The sequence below is a fragment of the Eutrigla gurnardus genome, assembly GCF_963514095.1.
Source record: "Eutrigla gurnardus genome assembly, chromosome: 11".
Classification (NCBI taxonomy): domain Eukaryota; kingdom Metazoa; phylum Chordata; class Actinopteri; order Perciformes; family Triglidae; genus Eutrigla; species Eutrigla gurnardus.
Window position 1 is genome coordinate 25,498,496 of NC_139925.1, and position 11,629 is coordinate 25,510,124.

At 43.3% G+C, this 11,629-nt stretch overlaps 1 long non-coding RNA gene across 1 annotated transcript in view; it reads right to left on the bottom strand.

The window, feature by feature from the left end:
• Positions 1-6,352, bottom strand: part of LOC311021231 — an 86,838-nt gene extending 80,486 nt beyond the window's left edge. The window contains exon 1 of the long non-coding RNA XR_014597995.1: positions 6,222-6,352. This is a non-coding gene — a long non-coding RNA (uncharacterized lncRNA). The remainder of the gene's footprint in view (positions 1-6,221) is intronic.
• Between the last annotated feature and the right edge of the window lie 5,277 nt (positions 6,353-11,629).

Here is an 11,629-nt window from a genome sequence, read left to right on the forward strand (position 1 = left end):
ATGAAAATCATCTTGCGACCCCCCTTTGGGAACCCCTGCTGTGTAACCCCTGAGTATATACAGTGTTCAGGATTTGTATAGACAGTGACAGATAATATGCACATAATGCATGCATTAAATAATATCTACAAATGTCAGTCCTGGGTCCGTACGGTGCTTGTTTACTTCTGGCTTTGTCTGCAGCTCAAAAAGCCCCCAGACTTTCTGCCTTTTATTAAAAAGTATGTTTATTATTACATTATTTTTTCACAAGAAAAAAGTGACGACTACGTGAGCTCTTGATTTGTTTATGCCGTCAGGCCGTCGTGGTCTTCCATGACTGGAGCTGCAGTCACAGTTGAAATCAGGGTGTTGTCACTCTCTCATGTGTTTCTTCTTGTCTAATGAGTAACGAACCACCGGTTCCTGTAAAGCAGGCCTCTGGGTGTGCTGATGCAGTCTGCCTGAATGGCTGTTGAGCCTGAGTGACGTTGTTTTATGGCTGGACATGATAAGAGATCTTGCAACTGTGTGTGTGTGTGTGTGTGTTTGTGTGTGTGTGTGTGTGTGTGTGTGTGTGTGTGTGTGTTTGTGTGTTGACTTCTATTTGCATCGGACTGGAGGACGCGGCCCAGCCGGCTTGGCGGTGAGCTCTATGGACAGGCAGCGATGCGTCTGAGCCTGAAGGAAACTGTCCTGCCCTGTCTCCCTCTCTTTGAAGGTGGAGCTGTAATTTCAATGACTGTAATTCTAAAGAGGAGGCACGCCTACACTCACAGAGCCACGACAATAGACTGCTAGTTAAGCACAGGAGGATTAAGGAGGTGAAGGTGTAGGGTGTGGTCGGCAGCTTGCTCGGAGGTAAACAGCAGACAGACCTTGTCCTTGGGCATCGGAGGGGGGGGGGGGTTAAGAATGCAGAGGAATTCTTCTGGGAGAAAAGGCCTAAGGATCACAGCCTGGTAACCTAGTTCTCTTATCCTCAGAACCGGTTGCACTGTCCAGTTTTCATATAAACAGATGCAGGACGTGATAGTTGTATCCAGGAGTATTTAAAGAGTGCGGAGACTAATGATGATATTAGAAATGCACAGTTCAAGAAAACATGACAGCACATGTTAAATTGGCAGCAGGCACTCTGGTGGTTTAGAGGCGTGTTCACACCAGAAACCTGATGGGAGGGTTTGGCTGGGAGCCAAGCCGCCTGAACTCCGGTGACACACATTTTGAAGTGAGAACATAAACAGTGTGTGGACGAAGCCCAGGCAAGCAGCCGACCGTCGCTCTTGCTCAGAGGTGAGACAGGTAACAGATGAACATCTGCCCAACCAACCATTTAGTCCTCATCTTTTCTTACTGTGGGGGGCTGCTGGGCTCAGACTGAGCAGTGAACTACCTCATCCTTTAACAATGTACAACTAATTTCTACAGACATACATTGTGTTGGTCATGTTCCTTCTGTCAGAAGGGGAAAAGACCGTTGTCTCTGTCTCCGTCTTGTTAGCTTAACTCTCAGTTCTTTATTTACCTGTCCCAGTGAGTTTCGCTGCTATCACTTGGAAGATCAACAATGGCAAAAGAACCAGATGTTCCCCTCACAAAGCTCATGACAGAACATAAGCCTGCGTTGTATATCAGGACATGTTGACCATAGTTCTCAGTGAATATTAATGCTGAGGTGACCGTCTCCGTCTGATGAGGAGGTGGGAACGCTATTTCAACACAGTTTCAGTCCTAGTTCCCCTTATCACGGCATGACCGACTGACTGATCACAGCGTGACTCACAAGGCCTCAGGGGCATGCAACACACACACACACACACACACACACACACACGCTCAGGGCAAACAGGAAGTTGCTTGAGGGAGACTATCAGTGGTTATGAATGTTTACCATTAACCCAGTTCCTTTGTGCAGACGAAGATTCTTTGAAACGGCTTTCTGTTATTATAACGCTCTTAAGACATCTCTGAGAATAATGTTACATCTGTCTGTCTGTCTGTCTGTCTGTCTGTCTGTCTCTCTGACTGTCTGTCTCTAGTGTCACAACTGTGTAAGATGAAGTCCCGAAACTTCAGGTGTGGAGCTGAGAAGATGAAGGCAGGTTTGAAGGATGGGTGTGGTCTGATCAGGTAGAGGGGTAGATGTGGGGAAAAGTCCAATGGCCTCCTCAAACATTAGGCTTGTTTCGAATCAAGCATGCGCATGCATTTGCCTCGCAAAACAAGGCATTCTGGGAAAAAAACGTCACAAATGCTGGTGATAACTTCCCTTTGCGACATGTCACATGACTTTAAAAACTCGCGGTATCTCCAGGGTACCTCCCTTCGCATGCTTTTCTCTGCAGATGGTCTGAAATAAGTGCGGACATAAGACACTCCCCTCAACGTTGCCCTAGTTGGTTAGAATTATCACGTGGTATTTCCCACGTGAGAAAATTCCTCAGCCTCCGTCAACAACGGGACTTCAAATGCCTCGGCTCGAGTTCGTCAGCGACGAAGAAAGCCAGCGTCACTAAGCAGGCCATATTCTTTGTGCAAAGTCCGTGAAGTTTCCCCTGGCGCGATAGTTTTTGTTATGTATACAATTATTAATAAAGTTTAAATTAAAAAAAAAAAAAAAAAGGTCCGTGAAGTGCACCTGTGTCCGACTTGACATGGTGGGAACTTTTAAAGGGGTGGCCAGGCTGAGACCAACGCTCACATTGGGGTGGCACAGAAATCGGTAATGATTGTTTGACCCGTGTAAAAAATGGTGGACATTTAGTTTCGTCAGTCTTTATGTGAATCATAAGTGTCAATAGTCATGTGACTCATTTTTCACTCACGAGTCATGTTATTATATTATTATAATTATATACATTTCTTTATTAGCATGGAGCATAACGCTAACGTTTAGCTTCATGCCGTTAGCAGCATGTGCTGCTGTTCACAAAAGAAGCTTAATGGCACGCGAGTCAGTCACACTATGGTGAAGTGCAAATGAAACACCGGAGCTGGAAGAACCGCCTGGTTGCTGGTCGGCTAGGATAGAAACACATTGACATACGTATTCAGACCCTGTGATGCTTGAAATGTAGCTCAGGTGACTCCCATTTCTCCTGGTCATCTGTGAGATGATTCTCCTCCTTGATTGAAGTCCACCTGAGGTAAATTCAATTGATTGGACAGATCTGGGGAAGGCTACAAAACATTTCTGCTGGACTGAAGGTCCCCAAGAGCAAAGTGGCCTCCAGAATTTTTAAATCAAAGAAATTTGGAACCACCAGGACTCTTCCTAGAGCTGGCTGCCTGGTCAAAGTGAGCAATCGGGGTAGGAGTAAGAGAGGTGACCAAGAACCTGGTGGTAACTCTGGCTTTGCTCCATAGATCCTGTGCTAAGTGAAGTACTAAATGAACATCATGCTGGATTGAAGAAGACTTGAAACTAGAGATTGAGACCATAAACTCATGTTTACAATGTTTACTGAGATAATACATCAAGAGAGAAGTAGGACCATTTTCTCATAGACTTCTATACAATCAGAGAGGGATCGCCCCCTGGTGGCCAGCAGACAGAATACAAGTTTAAGGCACCTTAGCCTTGGCTTGACTTTTCAGAACTGTCTGAAAACTATTGCCTGGTTGAGCCTATTTCCAAACAATGAATGAAGATACATACAAATGTGTATGATGATTGCACTTGATGAGTTATGGCCAATTGTCTGCCTTTTGATTGCTGCTCCAGAACCATATTTCCCCTCAGGGATCAGTAAAGACCTCATCATATCATATCTTATCTTTCCCTGGTGATACCTGGCTGGTATAGAGCTCACACCTTGAGTTTGAGGAGACATTTTTGCATTTTACTTATGAAGCAGAAGCTTGTCTGTTTTCAATATACTCTTTTATCCAACTAATTTGAAACTTTGTTTCATGGTTAGGCAGTAAACAAGTATCTGCTGAAACAATTATTCAAGAGGAGGAAGATGATCTCTCAGCCCCCCCAACCACCCCCCCCCCCCCCCCCCCCCCCCCACCCCCTCCGTGAATCCTTCAGGTGAAAACCACAGTTCAACGCACATTCCAGGAAGAGCAAGCATGATCGGGGCCTGTTCTCTGACTACACACACACACACACACACACACAACAGATGTTATCTTGTCTATAGTCATTTCAGATGCCTCGACTTGCATCTCTTCACTGGAGAGCAGAGTGTGAGTGCATTGTGATCATGTGACATGTGAAACTCAGAACTTCGCTGCCATAAACATTTGATGGGAACTAAAAGCTAATGATTGGCTTTTAAAAGGAAGTCCAGTGTTACTGGATGAGGGAAGTGCTTTTGTGCTACAGTCAGCTGCAGACGTATAGATAAACACTACTCCTCCACAGTCGACCTTGTGAATTACTTAAAGCGATTTGAGCTGTATAACCTATGCCTTTAGCATATATTTTTATTGTGCAGGTTCAGAATTGCATAGTCATTTACAGTAAGGAAAGATTATTATCATTATTATTTTGTTTTGTCTTGTCAGCTTGCAGCACTTTTCTGTATTTGTGTGTGTTTTCTCTATTTTGCTGTGATTTAATTACAATTAAAACTGCGAGCAGTGATAACGGGCCCTCGCATGGCACGTAACTCGGTTAGTGCTACGGCCGCCTGACGTGTCGGACCGCCTGGCCTGGCCACCGCCACGGGGCGGGTCGTCCCCGGCCACCGCCACGTGGCCAGTCGTCCCCGGTCGTACCCGGCCACCGCCACGGCGCGGGTCGTCCCTGGCCACCGCCACGGCTGGCGCCTGTCGTCCCCGGCCACCGCCACGGCGTGGGTCGTCCCTTGCCTGAAACGTTGAGTCGATCACCGTATCAGACCATTGAAGTTGTCCTGCTAGACTGGGGTGCAAAGTTCCACGACACTGGGACCTTATACGGGTGTAAAAACATGACATTTTATGTCGCCACTAGGTGGCGCTCTGTTTGTGAGTCAATATTGCAGTTGGGATGTGTTCAGGGTTGGATTCTTGACAAACATGTGAAGTTTTGATCATATCAGACAATGTTCATTGAAGTTATAACAGTTTAGATTTTTGTGGTGAAAGCAGGAAATTTGTCCATGTTTAGGACGCCGTCCTGGCCACGCCCTTTGACTTTTGCAAGACCTTTCGATGATTTTGCATCGTTGAGGCCTCTAGAACAGTCTCAGTGAGTTTGGCATGAATCGGATCAACGGTGTAGGAGGAGTTCGTTAAAATATAAAGCCTACAATTAGCTAAAATGGCCAAAAATGGCCCAAAATGGCTGAATTACTGTAGCGCCCCCGAGTGGTCAATTTTAATCAAACTTTCAGGATATGTTCCAGGGAGATATGTCAATATATCCTGCGAGTTTTGTCATGATTGGGGTAAAGGTTATGAAGTTATGTGTATTGATTTCTAGAGCCCCGCCCCTCTGATGTTCATTAGATAATAACTTCTGAACGCAGAGGTATTTTACAAAGCCCTTAATATCGATTCATCAGCTCGGTCTAGTGATGACACACAGCAATTTTGGTGAGAATAGAATTTACGGTTTAGGAGAAATTAGCAAAAACGGGTTTTTCACAAAATTCAAAATGGCGGAAAATTTCGGTAGGCGGACTTTAGTACTCCAAGAGGCTTTTTTGTAGAGCACACTTGCCTGCACATGTGTACCAAATTTTGTGTCAATTGGAGTTACGGTGTGCGGGGGCCAGGGCTACGACGCGTTAGGTGGCGCTAGCGAGCCAGTTGTTTGTGGCCAATCACGAAACCTCTAAAATCTCAAATTTTTCGCCAGTCCCCATATGCACAGAAATTTTTTTAAGCTAATTTTAGTGCTAAGGCCTCCAAAATGGCAACACAAGTTGCGGAATAAGAAAAAAAATAATCAATACAGTTTCAATAGGGCTTCGCTGCCCGACGTTGTCGGCGCTCGGGCCCTAATAAACTGATAAAAAAAAGGATGCTGAAATAACTCCACAATGATGGTGATCAGTAAAAAGTGTGACGTCATGCTTTGTTAGGTCTGTCTGCAAGACATCAAGATACCTACTTTTAAAATGCTTGTTTTCTGAATGGAGTCTGGTTGATGGGTGCTAGGCTATGCTAACATTGTAACACTCCAAATAAGGTCATCTAGACATAAATACAGCAGAGACCTTGTTGTTTGGACCACAGACAGTCTCTGGTTTCTCCACATAGTCTGGTCTGGTCTCTGGACTAATGTGAGCTACTATCTAGACCTCTGGGGGACCACAGACAGTCTCTGGTTCCTCCACATAGTCTGGTCTGGTCTCTGGACTAATGTGAGCTACTATCTAGACCTCTTGGGGACCACAGACAGTCTCTGGTTCCTCCACATAGTCTGGTCTGGTCTCTGTACTAATGTGAGCTACTATCTAGACCTCTTGTTTTTCTAAACTCCTCATTATAAAGTTTAATGCCAATGAACAGCACAACAAAATGGCCCCAAAAAACTGAAATAACTTTGCGTCTCGTAAATATTTGCGTTAAATTCTTCGTGAAGATAGAATGTACTGCAGGTTTTTGCTGTTGTTGAATTTGACTGCATTACTTTTAGTGAAATGTAGTTAATAAACTGGATATTGTGTTGTTTTATTGCTAAATTAATGCGGGCATTGTGGAATTACACCCATATGTTCAGAAATTAATTCTATTAGCCATTTCAAATATTTGCTTTTAAAAAATTACAATTTTGTCAGAGGTGTATGTTGGCTGGGTTATTGTACTCTAAATCTAATGTAAAGAGACAGAAAACCTGGGCTATGACATATATGGGATTCTATTACAACTCTATATTTATAACTCATCTTATCTAAGAGCTAAGCTCTTATAGTGTTAAACTTCCTCAGTGGTGCTGCTTTGAACATACCAGTTTTCCCATTGCTGTCAGCAGATACTCTAGTATCCTAAACATTGACCCGACAGTTAATGATTGAAATGACAGCCACCACTAATGTTCTGGACAAAGGGAGACAATGTTGTTTGTATACTTATCTTTATTCTAAAAAATCTGACATTCTTCCCGTGGTATTGAAAATGGTATAGAGTAACGAGTAGTTTACTGGGTAGCGGTATCAACTTTCAAATTCTAGTATCGTCACCACACTACTATGTAGAAGACTATGTAGAGGAGTATATAGAGGACTATGTAGAGGAGTTTGTAGAGGACTATGTGATCATGTCTTTATACTAAAAACAAGTACACTTGTGATACAAGATAATATCCTGGATGCTCTGCCCTTATCCATTGAATACAAATATGCTGTTGTTGAATATCAAAAGTGAAAGAATGGCAAACTGGGTGTTCTTTCTTATCTGACGTGGGTTGCTCATTGACCATGAGCCGTTGTTGTTTTACAACAAGACAAGAGTCTCCAGTCAAAGCTGTGAGAGGCCGTAGCCCACTAATGTACCACAGTGATATGAGCTCAATGCTCATGCTAGCATAGTCATAAATGCACAGTGACAATGTGTACATGCTGCTAGCAGCTATAATGTTCAAACTGTGAGTTTAGCATGTTAGCATGCTAACATTAGGTAGGTAGCACTAAACACAATGTACAGCTGAGGCTGATGGGAATGCCTTTTCTTTTGCAGGCATACAGTGATAGAGCAATATTTGGGACACCTTCTGTTGTCCCCCATGGGACCTGACCTAGGGCTCAGAGGTAGAGCAAGTCGTCCTCCAACATCAGGTGTCCAGGTGTCCCCGGGCTCCATATAGAGGACTGAGGCTGAGCCATCGCTGTGTGAATGTGTTAGTTTGATCCTGATGGCTAGGTGGTACCTTGTATGGCAGCTTCTGCGTGTATGAATGTGTGTGGGAATGGCCAAATCATTTCCAATATACCGTTTGAATTGTACCATGAATTACAAATATAATGTTCTTTCTGAAGCTTTCTGTGTCATCTTTCTAGTAAAGTATGAGGATGCCTGATGGAAATTCAGAGGACCACTGATGTTTTTACAATTCTTTCACTGGGGGGACATGGGGGCCTGTAAAGCATGGTCACTGTTTATGTTGTGTTTTCAAACTGCTTCTTACATAACCTTTGCTTGCTTGCTTCTTCTCAGGCACCATCTGTCCCACCCCCAACCATCTACTTTCTCTACTAATTAACCAGTTTCAAGTTCATCTGGAGTTGTTTTTCATTCCAGTGTGATAGTGAAAGGACACTGTGCGTGTGTGTGTGTGTGTGTGTGTGTGTGTGTGTGTGTGTGTGTGTGTGTGTGTGTGTGTGTGTGTGTGTGTGTGTGTGTGTGTGGGAATTCTTTACTCATGTCGTGGGAACATGAACCTCCCCATGATGTGAATCATTACATTTTAGGATGAGGATTTGATTGTGACATTAGGTTGTGGTTAGTTAGTTTAGTATGGATTAGGCAAGAAGCAGTTATGGCAAGGGTTGTGTAAGTCTTCAGAAATCAATGTAAGTCGCTTTAATGTCCTCTAAAGTGATGTAAACATGAGCATGTGTTTGTGTGTCTGTGTGAGAAAGTGAGGGAGATAAGTGATATACTTTGTCTCTTGGTTGATACACATAAACAAAGTCAAGGGCAGTGGGGTATTTGTCCAAGACGGTGGTTGGTAGACTGCTATAGCTCTATTTAATTTGTACTCACCCAATTGTTATAGCTGCCGTAGAATTCAAGAAGACAGCTGCATATACAAATAGACAGATAGTAAATCAAGTTTGATAGGTTCAGCACAAATGCCAAGACTATGACCCAGTTACACATGGCTTCATATGTGGAGATGTTATTGTGAATGTATGCCATATAAAGGAATATCATCATAAATATCAGAATATAACTGTAAAATAGTAAATAAAGTGAGAATCAATCAACCTCACACTAAACCCCATACAGATAGCACAAGGCCCCAAAAGCCCTCAATGTTTAAACCAACCAATAAAACAAATTGTATCAATCATAGAGATAAACATTGAACAATCTATTCAGACATGAGACCAACATGTAAAATGTACATTACATTAATGAATGCAACTTGCACGTCTGAAAAGGCATTATGATATCATTCTTCCTTGTCATATTTTTGTCACTTGGGAAGCAAGATCCCCTATAATGGTACTGGGAGAAGCCTTTGGTCTCACTGTCTTGGTGTGTGGTTAACGTGTGAAACGGTTGTGGTAAGGGTTGAGGGAAAAAAAACACATAGGCCTACAGATTGTCACTAAAAATCATCCACACCTCCTGCCCTTAGTGGACTTCTCAATCCTAAATGCCATGACTGTTGCTCTGCTTCTTATATTGAAGTGGGTGGGTTTACATGGAGTCTCGTATGAAGACGCCAAGAACCACTCCTCAAGTGTCTGTATTTGAAGTTGTGGGGGGAGACCATTTACATTTACATTTACATTTAGGTCATTTAGCAGACGCTTTTGTCCAAAGCGACTTACAATAAGTACATTTGTCAAAAGAAGGAAACAAGGAAACCACAACGAATCATTGCCGATAAAGCAAGGGCTAAAAATAGAACAAGTGTTAGATCCTCATCTGAGTAAACTAGTAGTTCAAGAGCAACAGTGCTACGATCAGAGTGCTATAGGTAAGGGTTTTTTTTTTTTTTTTTTGGGGGGGGGGGGGGGGGGGAGGGTCATGCTAGTCGAGGTGAAGTCTGAACAGGTGAGTCTTGAGCCTTTTTCGGAAAATGGCAAATGACTCTGCTGTCCTGACATTAGTCGGGAGTTCGTTCCACCACTGAGGCGCCAGAACAGAGAAGAGTCTGGACTTTGCTGAGCGACATTTGTTTGATTTCAGCGATGGTGGTACCAGCCGGCCAGCTGAAGACCAGGCTGGGAAAGGGCTGATATTACTGTCAGACCAACTATGGCAAAGATACAATCGGCAGGTCAGGATTGGTATCAACAGATTCACAGTAGTGTATGAGTAATAGGATTACTTTCCTTGCTGAATAACAATTAAGGACATTATTATTCATTTCCCCCAAAACTTCCCCAACACTCGTCCTTTAACAACACCTAAAATCCCCAAATAAAAGTTACTACTAAAAAGGAGATTAGAAATCTCAATAGATGAGTGTTATCAATCCACCCCTTGACAAAGCCTCGGTCAAATGAACTGTATGGACACCTGTGATGTCTCAAATGTACAACAGGGTTAGTCATGTCTTTGTTTCCTCTTTGAATTTTGTTGACGCCTACATTCCTGGCAAGGACAACCATGGTAAATTGGTTGAAAAAGAGGCGTCAAAAAAAGTCCTTGAGCAAGGAGGCCACCTCAGAGTTATGCTCACACTACAGGAGAATCAGATCGATTCAACCTCGATTGAACCTAGATCCACCCTCCCGACAGTCGGAGGAGAATTCTGACATCTGGTAATGTGAGGCGTTTACAAAATTCTCACCCTATCAGGCTGCTCCGATCATTTTCAAATCTGTTAGATATCTATATTATTATGTCAGTCATTTCGCTTTGAACAGATGTTGAATGAAAGGGCGGGGCTTTGAACAGAGGTTGAACGAAGGGGGCGGGGCTTTGAACAGAGGTCTGGACGAAGGGGCGGGGCTTTTAACAGAGGTTGAACGAAGGGGGCGGGGCTTTGAACAGAGGTTGAACGAAGGGGGCGGGGCTTTTGAACAGAGGTTGAACAAAGGGGGCGGGGCTTTGAACAGAGGTTTGAATGAAGGGGGTGGGGCTTTGAACAGAGGTTGAACGAAGGGGCGGGGCTTTGATTTAAGGTCTGAACAAAGGGGGCGGGGCTTTTTGGGTACGGGGATACGGTCAAAGTCAAAGTTTCTGTGTTTTTTCCAAATGACTACTCGACCTTTGATTGTCAGCTGACTTGACTGCAGTTTTAAATGTAGCAGGATACTTGTAGCCTATGCTATGCTTTATTGTGTTTGATTGTATGACGCAAACAAAATAATCTTGAATAAATTTCAACTAGAAGATGAACATGCTGGAGCCTTGTTCGTTCATGTCAGCTATCAGTTGATGATTCACAAGTGCTTATGTTTTAATCAAAACCCGATGAACTTCACAATCTCCCCGTGGCAAGCTCAGGTTTTGCACCTCAGTATTTTTAAAACACATGTGCCATAAGAGCTTTCAACCAAAAACAAAGAGCACCCATAGTCATATATAAGGAAGTGAATCACTCTTCAAACTCAACAATGTAATTTGACACTGCCTTCTTCCCACTCCTGTCCCATTCCTTCACTGCCCCCTCATCCCCCCCTCTTTCCCACACTGACCCTTTTACTGGCTAAGTTGTGGCCACTGCAAACTGACCAGTCTGCCCCCGCTTCACTCTGCCTTTCTGTGGGAATGATGGATGATTGATGGAGGGGAAGAGCAAAAGATAACATCACTCAATTGCTTTTGAAATATCCCCCATCTTTCATGACTATTCTCTGATGTTGCAAGAGGGTTAGATTATATGATGATACGCTGTTTCACAAAGGATGAATGTTGCTTACTGTAAAGGCCTTTTGGTCATGACAAGGAAACCACATGAAATTGTAAAATACTTGATTGCAAATATTACATGTCGAGACCTTTTTCTTGTGAAAGGTAAGAACAGAAGAAGTTTGTCAAGATTAAAATGAATAATTAAGAGTTAGCTTTAATTAAGAATGACTAA